This window comes from Python bivittatus, unplaced genomic scaffold, assembly GCF_059951505.1.
Source record: "Python bivittatus isolate LINGU-HERP-01145 unplaced genomic scaffold, Pbiv_v1 ctg000020_np1212, whole genome shotgun sequence".
Taxonomy (NCBI): domain Eukaryota; kingdom Metazoa; phylum Chordata; class Lepidosauria; order Squamata; family Pythonidae; genus Python; species Python bivittatus.
This window is the reverse complement of record NW_028277030.1, coordinates 62817916-62830402: the sequence shown is the minus strand read 5'-3', so window position 1 is coordinate 62830402 and position 12487 is coordinate 62817916.

Below are 12487 nucleotides of genomic sequence, written 5' to 3'. Positions count from 1 at the left end.
CTACTTAAGACGACTCAGCCTAGTGCTGGGGTTCGTACACATTTTGTACAATAAGGTAACCACATAAGCTTGGTTTGTACAATGTAAAGCTTACTTTGTGGTTCCGTGCATAGTATAAACAGAGTCAGTCATTAACCGTACTGTGGTCCATGGCTGGCAGAAGAACTGAATTTAAAATGCTAGCTTTGTAACGGGAACCTAAAAGGGACCTAGGTTTTAAAAAGTTTCTACTATTTTTTTATCTCATCCTCTGCTTCTTAATACTTCCTCTCCTGATGAAATGTTCCAGAGAACCTGAAAGTTGCACATCTTTTGTGACATTTAGGTTGGTTTTTCCTTTTTCTTTCCTAATAAACTAATGTGGTTTTCTTTGTTCCACCACAAATCATAACAAATTATGAAATTAATGAACTAACATTATTGTTATGTACTAATGCTGATAAATTATTAGATATACTAATGTTAGTTTATTGATTCCAAAATCTATTATGATTTAGAAATACATATTTGTGATGTGTGGGTATGTATATACATAATAAAACCAACTTTAAGTACTTTCTTTTCTTTCATTCCCATATTCATCTACTTGGAATATTATTGATTTTTAATGACTGATTCCTTCCATGTTTTCAGTTCTTGGCATTTGCTTACTGCAGCAACACTAATTAAGAACAAAAAAAAGCTTGTAGAAATGAAATTTGCAGGAACGCATGCAATTATGCATAGAAGATGTTCACTTTGCCAACTTGGGGCAGAGAAGGAAGGCTGGCCCATGACATTAGGGTATCTACTTCACACCAATTGTAAACAAACCAGATAGTACTGATCAAATTAAAGTAACATCAGAGCCAATGCAAAAACAAAAATCAAATTCATAATAAGTCATGCATACGATCCCTATCTCTGAGAGAAAGAAACATAAATTTCTGAATATGCAGGGTAGTCTCTACAGAATCACCTTACTGTATTCAGAGAGGTGTCTAAGCAGGTAGCGGCACTTGATCAGTCTTGTCTCAGTTTGGATGTTAAGCTGGCTTGGGCCTGGTTAATATTTTTTCCACACTAGCAACTTGGAGCATCTTCTAGAATCATCCAGTCATTATTCTGCCAGAATAAGAGCAGTAAGGACAGGCATTCTATCACTTCAATACAGCAATAGCTAGCTGTTGGGATGAAAATGTTGTAAGTCATTAGTGGGGAAATGACCTTGGATGTGAGATCACTGGAGATTTTCAGGGCTGTAGGGTAGACTGGAAAGTTGAGAAAACATCCTGGAAGAAAGAAATAGCAAACCACTTCCATAATGTTGCCAAGAAAAGGGCATGGGCTGAGTTCTCTGTTCATATAATACAAGAAGTTGAGCTTAACCTGAGGATGTCTTTACCTTTACCCTGAATGACAGATTAGGGCAGGGTATAGGGTGAGAGAAAGGAACAACTGCTGACTCAGACAAATGCTGCTCAGGTCCTTGCTTTCTGTTAATAATCCAAACAAAATGTTTCCCCTAAAATGAAAGAAATGGTCAATATTGACATCTACTATGAAACCATTGTGCCACTCAGATCATGTACAACCAGAAGAGGCCACCACATTTTGGTTCATTCGAGAGCTGGCCATGCAAAGAGGTAATGATGGGCACATCATACAGCAAGATTAGGTAACCCAATGAATAAGCCTGCATCCATATCTAGTTTTCAGATACTGAGATTCAACATTAAGAGTCAAACTAGGTGTAGGGTCAGCATTCTGGAACAGAGTCAGGCAGCAGCTGCCAAAGTCCAGCATTTGACATGGGTGGCACTTCTGATTCTCAACTCACCCTCGCTATATTCGCCATTCAGGAACAGGACTTGGCTGCTGGTTAAATACTTCTCTCCCTCCTGTCCCCATGAGCATAACACCCCATCTACTGTAGGGACCCTGTCGCCATTAAACAGAAGAAGAGGTGATAACTGATGCAACAGCTTGTTCTCTGTTACGGGGGGACAAACAGCAGCAATGGCTGTTATGAACACCTGGCATAACATAACAGTAGTAGAAGTACCTTGTAATGGTTGCTAATTCTGGCAAGTGACCATCATCACTGATCGTGCTTTTCTTATGATCAGCTCAGCTGGCATTGGCTGTTGTTCTACCAGCTACTCCTCCTTGCTTGAATATGTATGATTGCTGACATCAGGAAGTAGGAGTTGCCACTGGTTGTTTTCTAGCTAGGAATGGGAAAGAAGAATGTGTTCACCTATGTTCCTTTGAACTGTATTTGGCCAAGGACATCCTGGCAGCTGGCCCTGAAGACTCACTTCTCCCAAATGAGCTGGAAGGTAGTGTGATGACATTTGAAATAGCGCTAATGTGGCTTGCAAACATCAGCAAGGTACACTAACTGAAACAGGAGAACATTCCTAATTGCCAGTTGAAGTGTTTCAGATGCATGTGAAGTTCAGAATCCAGGAAAACACTATATTCCCATTTGATCAAATTATATAATGTTGAATAGGTGTTACTTTAAAGAAATGTCCAATTGTTTCAGCTTGATCACAGTCTACTTGTTTTATGTCGTAATATGACACATTTTAAACTGGAATACATTCACAGAATTCATTTCCAAGTCAGTTTATCACTGCAGTCTTAAAAACATAGGGATACATCTTATTAACTGTACAATTTAAATGAACCACACATCAGCATGTTAAGTCAGTTTGTAGTTTTCTTCATTCAAACTGTAACATTTTAATTGGATAAGCTCTTCTTTTAAAAATGCAAATACTTTTTACACCACATACACACACTCTTCCCTGTTTCATGAGCTTTTGTGAAAAGACAGTGTCCCTTTCTAAAAGTTGGTTTTGATGAATACGATTCAAGTTAGATTACTGTAATGTGCTATGGGTAGAGATATTCTTGATGATTGCCTGGATACTTGCTAGGTGCACAAGTGCACAAGCTGGTAATTTGGTTGAATTTCCAAGAGAGTGTTACCAATATTTGCACTGGCTCCCAAGTCCTTTCTTGGCACAATTAAGGTGTTGGTTTTGACCTAAAGTCCTTAAATAAATAAAGAGGTGCCATTTGGAACTTTGCACAAAACAGAGAAGCCTTACCAGATGACACAGAGATTGCATTCCTCATAGACACAGATTGCCAGAATGCAATATTATCCCAGCCATGTTCTTCTGTCCTGTAGCCGCATTAGCTGTGTTGACAGAATGCAATGTAAACCAAGTATGTCATTTCTAAAACATCCAGGATTTCCTCCTATGCTAAGGGAATCCTGAGTTAGTTGCTGATGATACAGACACAAAACAGCCTTAGAAGGGGCAGACATTTAACTTCTGCTAGGGAATTTTAAGGATTAAGATACCAACAAGCATTACAATATTTGGCTTCAAACATCTGCAGTGGGAACAAGTGTGTGGCCAAACACTGAATCACTGAAACTCAGCGGGAAGCAACCAGACTACACACCATATATTAGCCTTCACAGCCATCTTATGCATGGATATAAGACTGTAATTTCTGTTGAGTTTATTGGGATTATTTTTAAACAAATGTACAGAAGAGAACCATTGCTTTCGTGTAAAAAACAAAACAAAACAAAAAATAGACCAGCAAATTCCCTGCCAGTCAGAGCAGGAGGAGAAAGAGATAACCCATCCATCCTCCAACCTATTCACTCCTGTTCCTGAGCAGATGTAATTAGTGTCATCACCAGTTTTGCCTGGCCTCTCCGAAAGAAGTAGGGAAGAAGCTGGAAAAGGCTACTGCCATGATTTAACTTATCTCAAATAGCTACGTAAGGACAGACTTGGTTAGTTCTTGGTTGAGAGACCACCAGAAAACCCAGGGCAGTAGCTGGATGAGGAGTTTAGAAAAGTGGTTTAACAAACCAGTTCCATATTGTTGCCAAGGAAACTGCATGGAAGTCTCCATGAAATCATCAGAAGCTGAGCCTGACTGGAGGAAGTCAGGATCCAGAGTGAAGAGAAGCATTAGATATTATAAATGAAGCGTTCAGAGCAATAAATGGTGTAAATAAATCATGTCCCACCATCACTATGTACTTATGGACCATTGCAAGTGACAGACACTGTTGTCAAAGTGATGGGAATGACTAGGATGCTTAGCATTATCCTGCAGTGGGTCTTTAAACAGGCAGTGAGGAGGCTATAAGCAGTCATGGGTTTGTGAGTTGCCAGCTGCTCTTTAGCCACCAACGGTTTTGATTTTTAAGATGGGACTGTAACACCAAGGTATGATTTGCTTAGTACATGAGCCATCTTAGACATATAAAAAAAGAGCTTTTGTATTATTTTCAGTTACTTTAGATAAAATATGATTTTCATTTACAAAACATGACACTGAAAAATTATGTGATATTAACTTTATTTAAAAATCTATAAAAATTATCCAGGCTCTATATAATTATTTTAAAATAAAACTATAATGCCATCCAATACGGGCATGTATCTAAAACATAATATAATGCCAACATAATAATACAATAATCTGACTGCTGATTCCATTCTCATGGCAGGTGAAATGTCAGAGAGTTTCCCTTTTGGCACATGGCTCAGTATTCCATGATGGGAAACTTTGTGCAAGCATCCTGATTCTTAGTTTTGTTTTCAAAAAGATGTATCCCTGAAATGAGACAAATTGTCATATGTATAAAAATGAAACCCTCGCAACCCATATGGATAAACATGGCTGATAGGAAGGCTGATCTCATGAGGGTAGAGAATTGGCAACTGAATCTGTATATGGATTAGGTTAATGATTATTCATTATTGTGAACTGGGATCATTATGTGGATGGCTATGGAGAATATTGGCATGGGGGGGGGCACTAGTTCTTAAGAAAAAAACTAGTGTCAGAATTATGCAACATTTGTGCACCAGCTGATAATATTCTTGCAATAGGAACAACACACTGAATAGTTTACAGTACTGAGTTTCATTAATCACATACAGAATAACATTTATTGCACACACAGGTCTGACACTACAACTTTTCTGCACCAATATCAAGCTGCTTGAAAATGTGTGGTGGCTTATTTATCAGTGAGTTTAGGCTGAGAAATAGAAATATGGCATCTGCTTTATGTCAGTCACTTTGTCCATCCAATCCTCTCTATGTCTGGAGTTGTCTATAATATCTGTCAGTCCCTACTTGAATGCTGACAATGCATATTCTCTTTGTATTTTTATCTTGAGCTGTCCACTCAATTAGCTTACTCTTTGAAAGCTATTATCTCATTCCTTATTTCCCATGACAGAGAGTCCATGTTCAGATTTACCACTTATTCTCTGTTGAATGCATCCCCAGTTCTTCTTCTACTGCTTAGTGATATCCTAGCCCAGGGAGAGAGACCTGGATCAGCCTCAAGGAGTAAATCTTTCTTCCAGCAACTTTCTCTGGGAGAAGATGCTTCCAGGTGGGAGCACCTTCACATATACATTCTTAGGGATAAGACTTCATCTGCCTTATGGAGCAGTTGAAGCACTGAACAGCTAGTGCTTGAAGGCATTTTTCACTAGGGAAAGGCATGGGGTAGTGAAGCAGAGCAATGCTCGCAGAGGCACTAAGTTAAATGCCCCTAAGTGGGATTCTTACTGCCTTTGTCCAACCTGAACCTTTCTATGGTAGCACAGTGCAAGTATTCCAACTGGAACTCTTGGTCCTTGCTGTATTTGGCTATATTTCATGATGCCTTTTAAAAAAGGAAGGCTGTAGGTAATGGGAGAAACCTCACGGCACACTTACTATTGGCTTTTCATTGACCTAAAGAAGGAAAGCATCATATGTTGTGGATCTCATGGGTAGGACATTAGATGAAATGCATTAGCAGTCACTGAGATTAGGAATCTGTAGCTGAAAAGCAGGCATGACTTCCTTTTGCACCCAACATCTTTGAACTCAGCATCTAAGGTGTGAGAATCACACCCAAATCATCTCATCAATAACTTCTGAAGTTTCTTTCAATTTGTTTAGGATTATTCCCTCTCTAAAGAGACATTTATTATCTCCTGGACCCAGCCAGTCAACTTTTTTGCTAAAGGATAATAGCAAATAGAACACGGATTGAGCAGACCCATGATAAGCCCCATTCCTTGAGGTAGTTTATGCATTATTAAGAGCATTTCCTGAATCCTCAGGTCACCACAAGAGAAATTCATCTGGCAAAAAATAAAAGGGACTATGTAATGTTCTGAACATATCCTGAACATATCCATAAATAAAATTGCAGAACTGATGGCGTCCAAGGCTCAGCAGATGTAAGACAATTTTATTCTTGAAGTCCTTGGTAGAAAGGTCACAATGTCCTTTGAAACATTCCTTTGCTTTACTTTGTGGGCCAAGCCAACTAGGGTCTTAAGGCACTTGGAAAAACTCCACCAGATGGCAGCACATGGACATAGCGGTGGCCCATTATAGTTCCTTCACCACCAAATAGCTCTCTATATCCATATTCACTTAGGAATTTCTGCCACTTGTGTTGAGCCTGCCCCTATTTGCTTTAAAGCTCCCAATTCCTTGGGATTGCAAGATGCTAGAAAGCAACCAACCATATTAGCAATAATCAGTGCTTTTCAATAGCATTCTTCATAACAAGGAGAAAAAAACAAAAGAAAGCAAGTTTGCAGGCAGGTTCTAGACTTATTTACATGGATATGTGGGTCAGAATACTGAAACTCTGAATAGGTCTCTTACTATCTATCCGAACTTAATAGTAGCACAAAAAATATCTTTTTATTTTATAAAAAATATCTATTTATTCTCCCAAACTTTCAAATTTTCATTTGGAGCCTGTAGTTTCTAGATATTGGCCCTGTCCTTGCTACTGAAAATTTTTTAGACCAGTTAAGCCAAAAATGGTATGCAAGCGTAAATAATAAATGCTCAATTGAGCTTATTAGTCTTGTATAACAAGCTATTATAGACTAATTTTGAAGCTTACTTTGGACTCAGTTGCAAAAACAAAGTCAGTGTCTCTTGCTTGAAGATAGTCTTGAAGGCATTGGATAAGATGATGCTGATGATTCAACCCAATTATTGGGTGGATGGAATAATAATAATAATTATTATTATCATGTTAATAATTAAAATTCTCTGAGTAGATTAAAATTAGTTAAAACACTTGAAAACTGTAGAACAGTTTAAAACGCATTTATAAACCTTTTAACTGCCTTGTGTTTAAAACCTTAATGCCTCTGAAATTTTAAGCACTGCTCTTGATTATTTGAATATTTTAATTATGTTTTGTTTATGATCTTCTGTAAATTGCTCTGGGAACAAAATTAGGATTGATGATAACGATGAGGATACTGTGGAATCCAAAGTCATGCAATTCTGCTTTAAAATGATAAAATATCCAGTTCTAGGGATATTTGGTGGTGGTGGTGGTGGTGGTGGTGGTGGGTGAATCTTCCTCCTCTTCCTGATCTTTGTTAATCTCTGAACCCTGAGTGTGTAAAGACGCATGCATGTCTTTCAGTCTTCCAGCTTTTTCAGGATGCTCTTGCCAAGCCATACTTCAGCCTCTCGCCTTCCAGTTCCATGCAAACACTACACAGTCCACACATTCCTGCAGTGCAGCAGCAAGCTTTCACATTTCTTTCAACAAGAAGCATAGATTACTGTCACAGGAAGCAAAGCTGAAGTCACTGCTGAAACTCATATTTGCTTCTTTCTGTTTGTCACTTTTATGCCAGGACAGTGGGGTAAGGAGTGGTATCTTGTGACCACATGTGCAGGATCAATCTTTATTAAAAGGGTCTTATTTCTCCTGGTTGGACCTTTGATGCATCTTCTTTTTCTCTCCAACAGCACTCATACAAACAAACAGATGCAGACTTTCTTGAACTGCGTGCAGTATAATTTCATGAGGTGTTATGTTTCTCATGAAACTACAGGCTCCTTCTCTGTGCACATCAATCCCAAACTTGGCATTTAGCAAACATTTCCCTTCCCCAGATCACTGCTAAACTTTAGCTGGAATGTGCACAGCGAATACTACCCACATGCTACATGGCAGTCTGAGATTGGAAGAAGAAAGGAAGAGAATTAGGCATCAAAACTCCAGTTTGGCATCATAGGCCCTGCCAGAACCAGCAGGGTTGGCAAGCTCCAGGTCTCTTCCATTAGGAAATGCCCTCTTGTTGGACCTAGGAGTCATGCCTTCTCTGTCACAGCACCTGCCCTATAGAACAGCATTCTCCCAGAGATCTGGATAACTCCGACCCTTCTGGCCTTTTGTAAGGCATTACTGTAGACTTGAAAGTTTCCTTGGACACTTGGGTTGGGAGATTAAACCAATCTTGTTGGTGGATTTGTTTGCTAGGTCTGAAAATGGTAATACATAGCCTTATAAAGAGAATCATACCAAATACAGTTTCAGCTCAAATTCAGCCTATAGTAAACTACTGTGTTTTATGATGGAGGCATTTAAATGCAGAGTATTAGAACTCCGGAATGAACTGATAGAATTCCATGGGTATAGACATCAATGAGTGTGATAGTAGCCACAGAAATGCAGCTAATCATTTATCAGGGACTGCTATTGCTGCTGCAGCTAAATTATTATAATCATGACAAAACAACAAGAATAATGATGACATGACAAGTCAACAGCTGATTTGCTGCAAATATCTGGGAATCAATTGTATGCATGGAGTTAACATGTGGCTTACCTATTCAATGTAATTTATTTGAAGTTCTATACATGTCAAGAAGCTTCTTCCACTGAAGGAAGCACAGAAATCCATTGGCTCTGTAGCTCTAGCAGGAACTTGATACAGATTTGGGACTCAAAGTTACAACTGTGACAAGTGGAAGATTGACTTGATGGGTTAATAGCAGCTTCCAGCAGAAAAGCAAAATGTAAAATTTAGATCTTGAAATAGCTTCATGAAAAGGTTTAGAGTGATCAAACAGGACTGAGTTACTGGTGTAAACAGAGACACAAAATAAATCACAGCCATGAAGCTGTGGGCCAAAAAGATCATGCATAGTATGAACAAATATCTTCCTCAGACACTGAGGATGTCAAGGAATGTTTAAGATCCATTCCTTGCATTTTTTGAAGTTATTTGTGAAATAGCACAGCATGGTGAATTACACTGAAATATTTTTACTAACCATTGCAGAAGTTGTGGTACACATTTTCACAGTGCTGGGTAAGTTCTGAAGCTCATCTTCCCATGGAAACATCCTCCTTGTTAGTTTCAAATGACAGTTCAGGGCACTAGAGAGATCCACTTGTGTATAAAGAGGAGAAGAGACAGAGAAAGATTTAGCACTGCATTTTCACAGGGGCAAGAAATTCCATCCCTCTCCAATGTGTTTTGGCAGGCAGCCTGGCTCCTTGTCAAGCACATGATCATCCCATTGTCTCCTATTTCTGGCTTGGATCTAGATCTTGGTGGTTTAGCAAGCCATGTTAAGAGGTTAAAATTAGGCAGCTGAAGCTATGAGATCAAAAACCTATCTCCAACAAAGGGAAGACCAAGAAAAACAAAACAAACAAATCAAGGTCATGGATTTTAAGACTGAATGTCAGCACTACATACAGGTTCTGTATTTACTCAGATGACACAGTAGTATAAGAAAGACCTATCTGGTTATCCTTCTGTTTTGGGTCTAGTGTTGCTATCCTGGCGACTAAATGGCAGGAACTGGGGAAGCAGGTATGCCAAGTCAGGTCATTGGTTTCTCTAGTTATCAGTACCAGAGGGGAAGCCTGTGACCTTGGGGCCACATTTAATTCTCAGCATGTTATGCAGATCTTGAAACCTGGAACATTTTCCCTGCAAGGCATGTATTTTTCTTCTGAGCTGTGAGGTCCTTCATAAATCAAATCATTGTACAATTGAGATCTACAGGAAGTATAGTGATCATCTGTCCTGAAATTGCACTATACAGAAGACAAGATGGAAATTCACATTTATGTCATCTCTACCTCTTTATCTCCCTCCTCTCCTCTTTAGAAATATGTTAAAAGCATTCAGAATAGAAGCTCTTACAGTGGATAGTGTTGTGAATCCAGGACCAACCATGATTCCCAGGAAAGTCATGCAAAAAAATAATAAAAAAGAAAAAAAATGTATATAAAAAAGAAAACCCCTCCCCCCCAAGAAAACAACCCCCCAACCTCATCACGGCAAGTACCCTAATCTCTTCACCTCCTCTTAGTTAAGAAATGTAAAAGTCTTCATCCCATAACCCATTTCTTAACGAAAGCCAAATCAAATAAGTAACGTCTTCTTCAATCCAGTTACCAGCAAAAGATCCAAAAAGATTTTAACAATGATTAACATATATAAAGCTCAGCATTCCACATCTCACCTCTTAACCAAAGCCAAATCCCATTTAAAACTCATAAAATGGTCCCAATATCCTAACATTAAAAAAAAACAAAACCAAGTTTAACATGACAAAAGGAGACCATTTCTCCTTTACAAAAGACAAGCCCCAATACACAACATTCCAAATAATAACTTATCCCATTCAAATACACATTCCATATCTCCACTCTAAACTGTAGGCACATCTACGTTTCACAAATATAAAGTAATCCCAATATCTTATTATAGACAAAAAGCTAAAGTTTAACATAACAAAGAGAAATAATTTCTCCTTAAAAAAGAAAGCAAATTCTCCAAACTTCCTTATTTTGAATAAAGAGAAACAGTTAAAGATCAAGCCAATTTAAGTACTATAAAATTAGGATTACATAGAATAACTATAGAGTAAAAAGCTTTTACATCACATTCAGTGTAGGTAAATCCAGTGCACCATATTTTCTAATTAATATATCAATAAATCCAGAAAGAACCATCCAGAAGCAACATATCCCATTTTATCCCTGATCAAATAAACCAACTTTGGAGTCTTTTTTTTTTTTTCCTTTTCTTCTATACAGGGCAATCTTTCTCTGTAATCCATTTAGACGATTGTTGATCCTGGTTACAAATTTCTTTAGCACTTTAAACAGTCTCTTTTGTAAATCCAACAACCAGAAATTATTCCAATTGTTCTCTGGGATTATCATTTTTATTTCTTTCTTGAGTTTTAGAAACTTATCCAGTTTTCTTTCTGTATCTGGTTACAGATTCTTACTCAAAGTCTCTATATTTTCCTCAAGTAAATTTTGCTGCTTATCTCATTCTGTAATATCTTCATTTGGGAGCAAACTGTTCTCAGGAAGACACAACAGAGCTGACATTTCATGATGCAGGTCTATACGCAGTTCTTCAATGATGTCTCTAAATGCCATTGTAAATTGCTTGTCTTATACCTCCAATCTCATAAAACAATTTTTCTTTTCCACAAGCATACTTTTATCTTTTTAAAAAACAATAGTTTCAAAATCTTAATATTCAAAGTCCAAAACTCCAACATTCTCTGAGCCCTTAAAACTTTCTATAGCCAAAACTTTGTCTTACTTTTTGCTGTTTATTTTGAGTTCCTAAAGATTATAAGGGTAGATCTTCATATTCTTACATTGAGGATTGAAAGCACTCACTCACTCACCCGGTGTTCCCAATCTTGTCATTCCGAAGGCTTCTAAGTTCTTTAAATCCATTAATAGCAAATTCCAAAAATAGTTAGCAAGGGAAGTGAATGAACTTAGTGTGCAGATGGAGCAAATATGGCGAATTCCCTCATCTCTCAGTTCCCCACCACCACCTGAAACTTCTGTCCTGCAATCTCTTCATAAGGAAAAGGCACAAACATAAAAAGAAACAGCTTGGGCAATCTTATATCTTTCTCTTTAATCCACAGAGGATCAAAGGGAGCCGATCATCAGCTCTGCTTGTCAGCAGAGCTGTCTTCAGTCTGCCATTTTCTCTTGCAAACATCAGCTCTGCTTGTCAGCGAAGCTGTCTTCAGTCTGCCATTTTCTCCTGGAAGCTCATAATCAACAGAATTTGTTAATTCATTATTGAATTAATATTTGTCACCTTTGTGATATATTCATTATAGACTAATAATACATTATACATCACATCAGACAGTCTGGTGTAGTGATTAAACTGTCGGACTAGGACTGGGGAAACTAGGTTCATATCCATCTTCAGCCATGGAAGTTCACTGGTGACTTTGGACCAGGTTTTGCTGCATAGCCCTGTCCTGCATTCTGTCTCCTATGACAGAAAGTCACAGGAATAAAAAGAAGTGTTGAAAACAGGTTTTCATGGTACAGTTACCCTAACGATGGCATATTCTTCAATATTCTATCCTGCTTTAGAGATTGTTTTTATTAAGAAAAAGTGAGACAGAACTTTTGCTTATGTAAGTTTTAAGAATGTTTTGAAAGTGTCTTGGCATTTTCATAAATAAATATCAGATTCTCAGTTCTTGATGTTGGCATATTTACAGAAGCAGCAGAAGCCATTCAGACAATGTATACAGTATAATTGGCAGTCAGCGATACCAGTAAAAATAGGGAATAATGTCTGACCTCCAAGCCTACAACAATATTGTT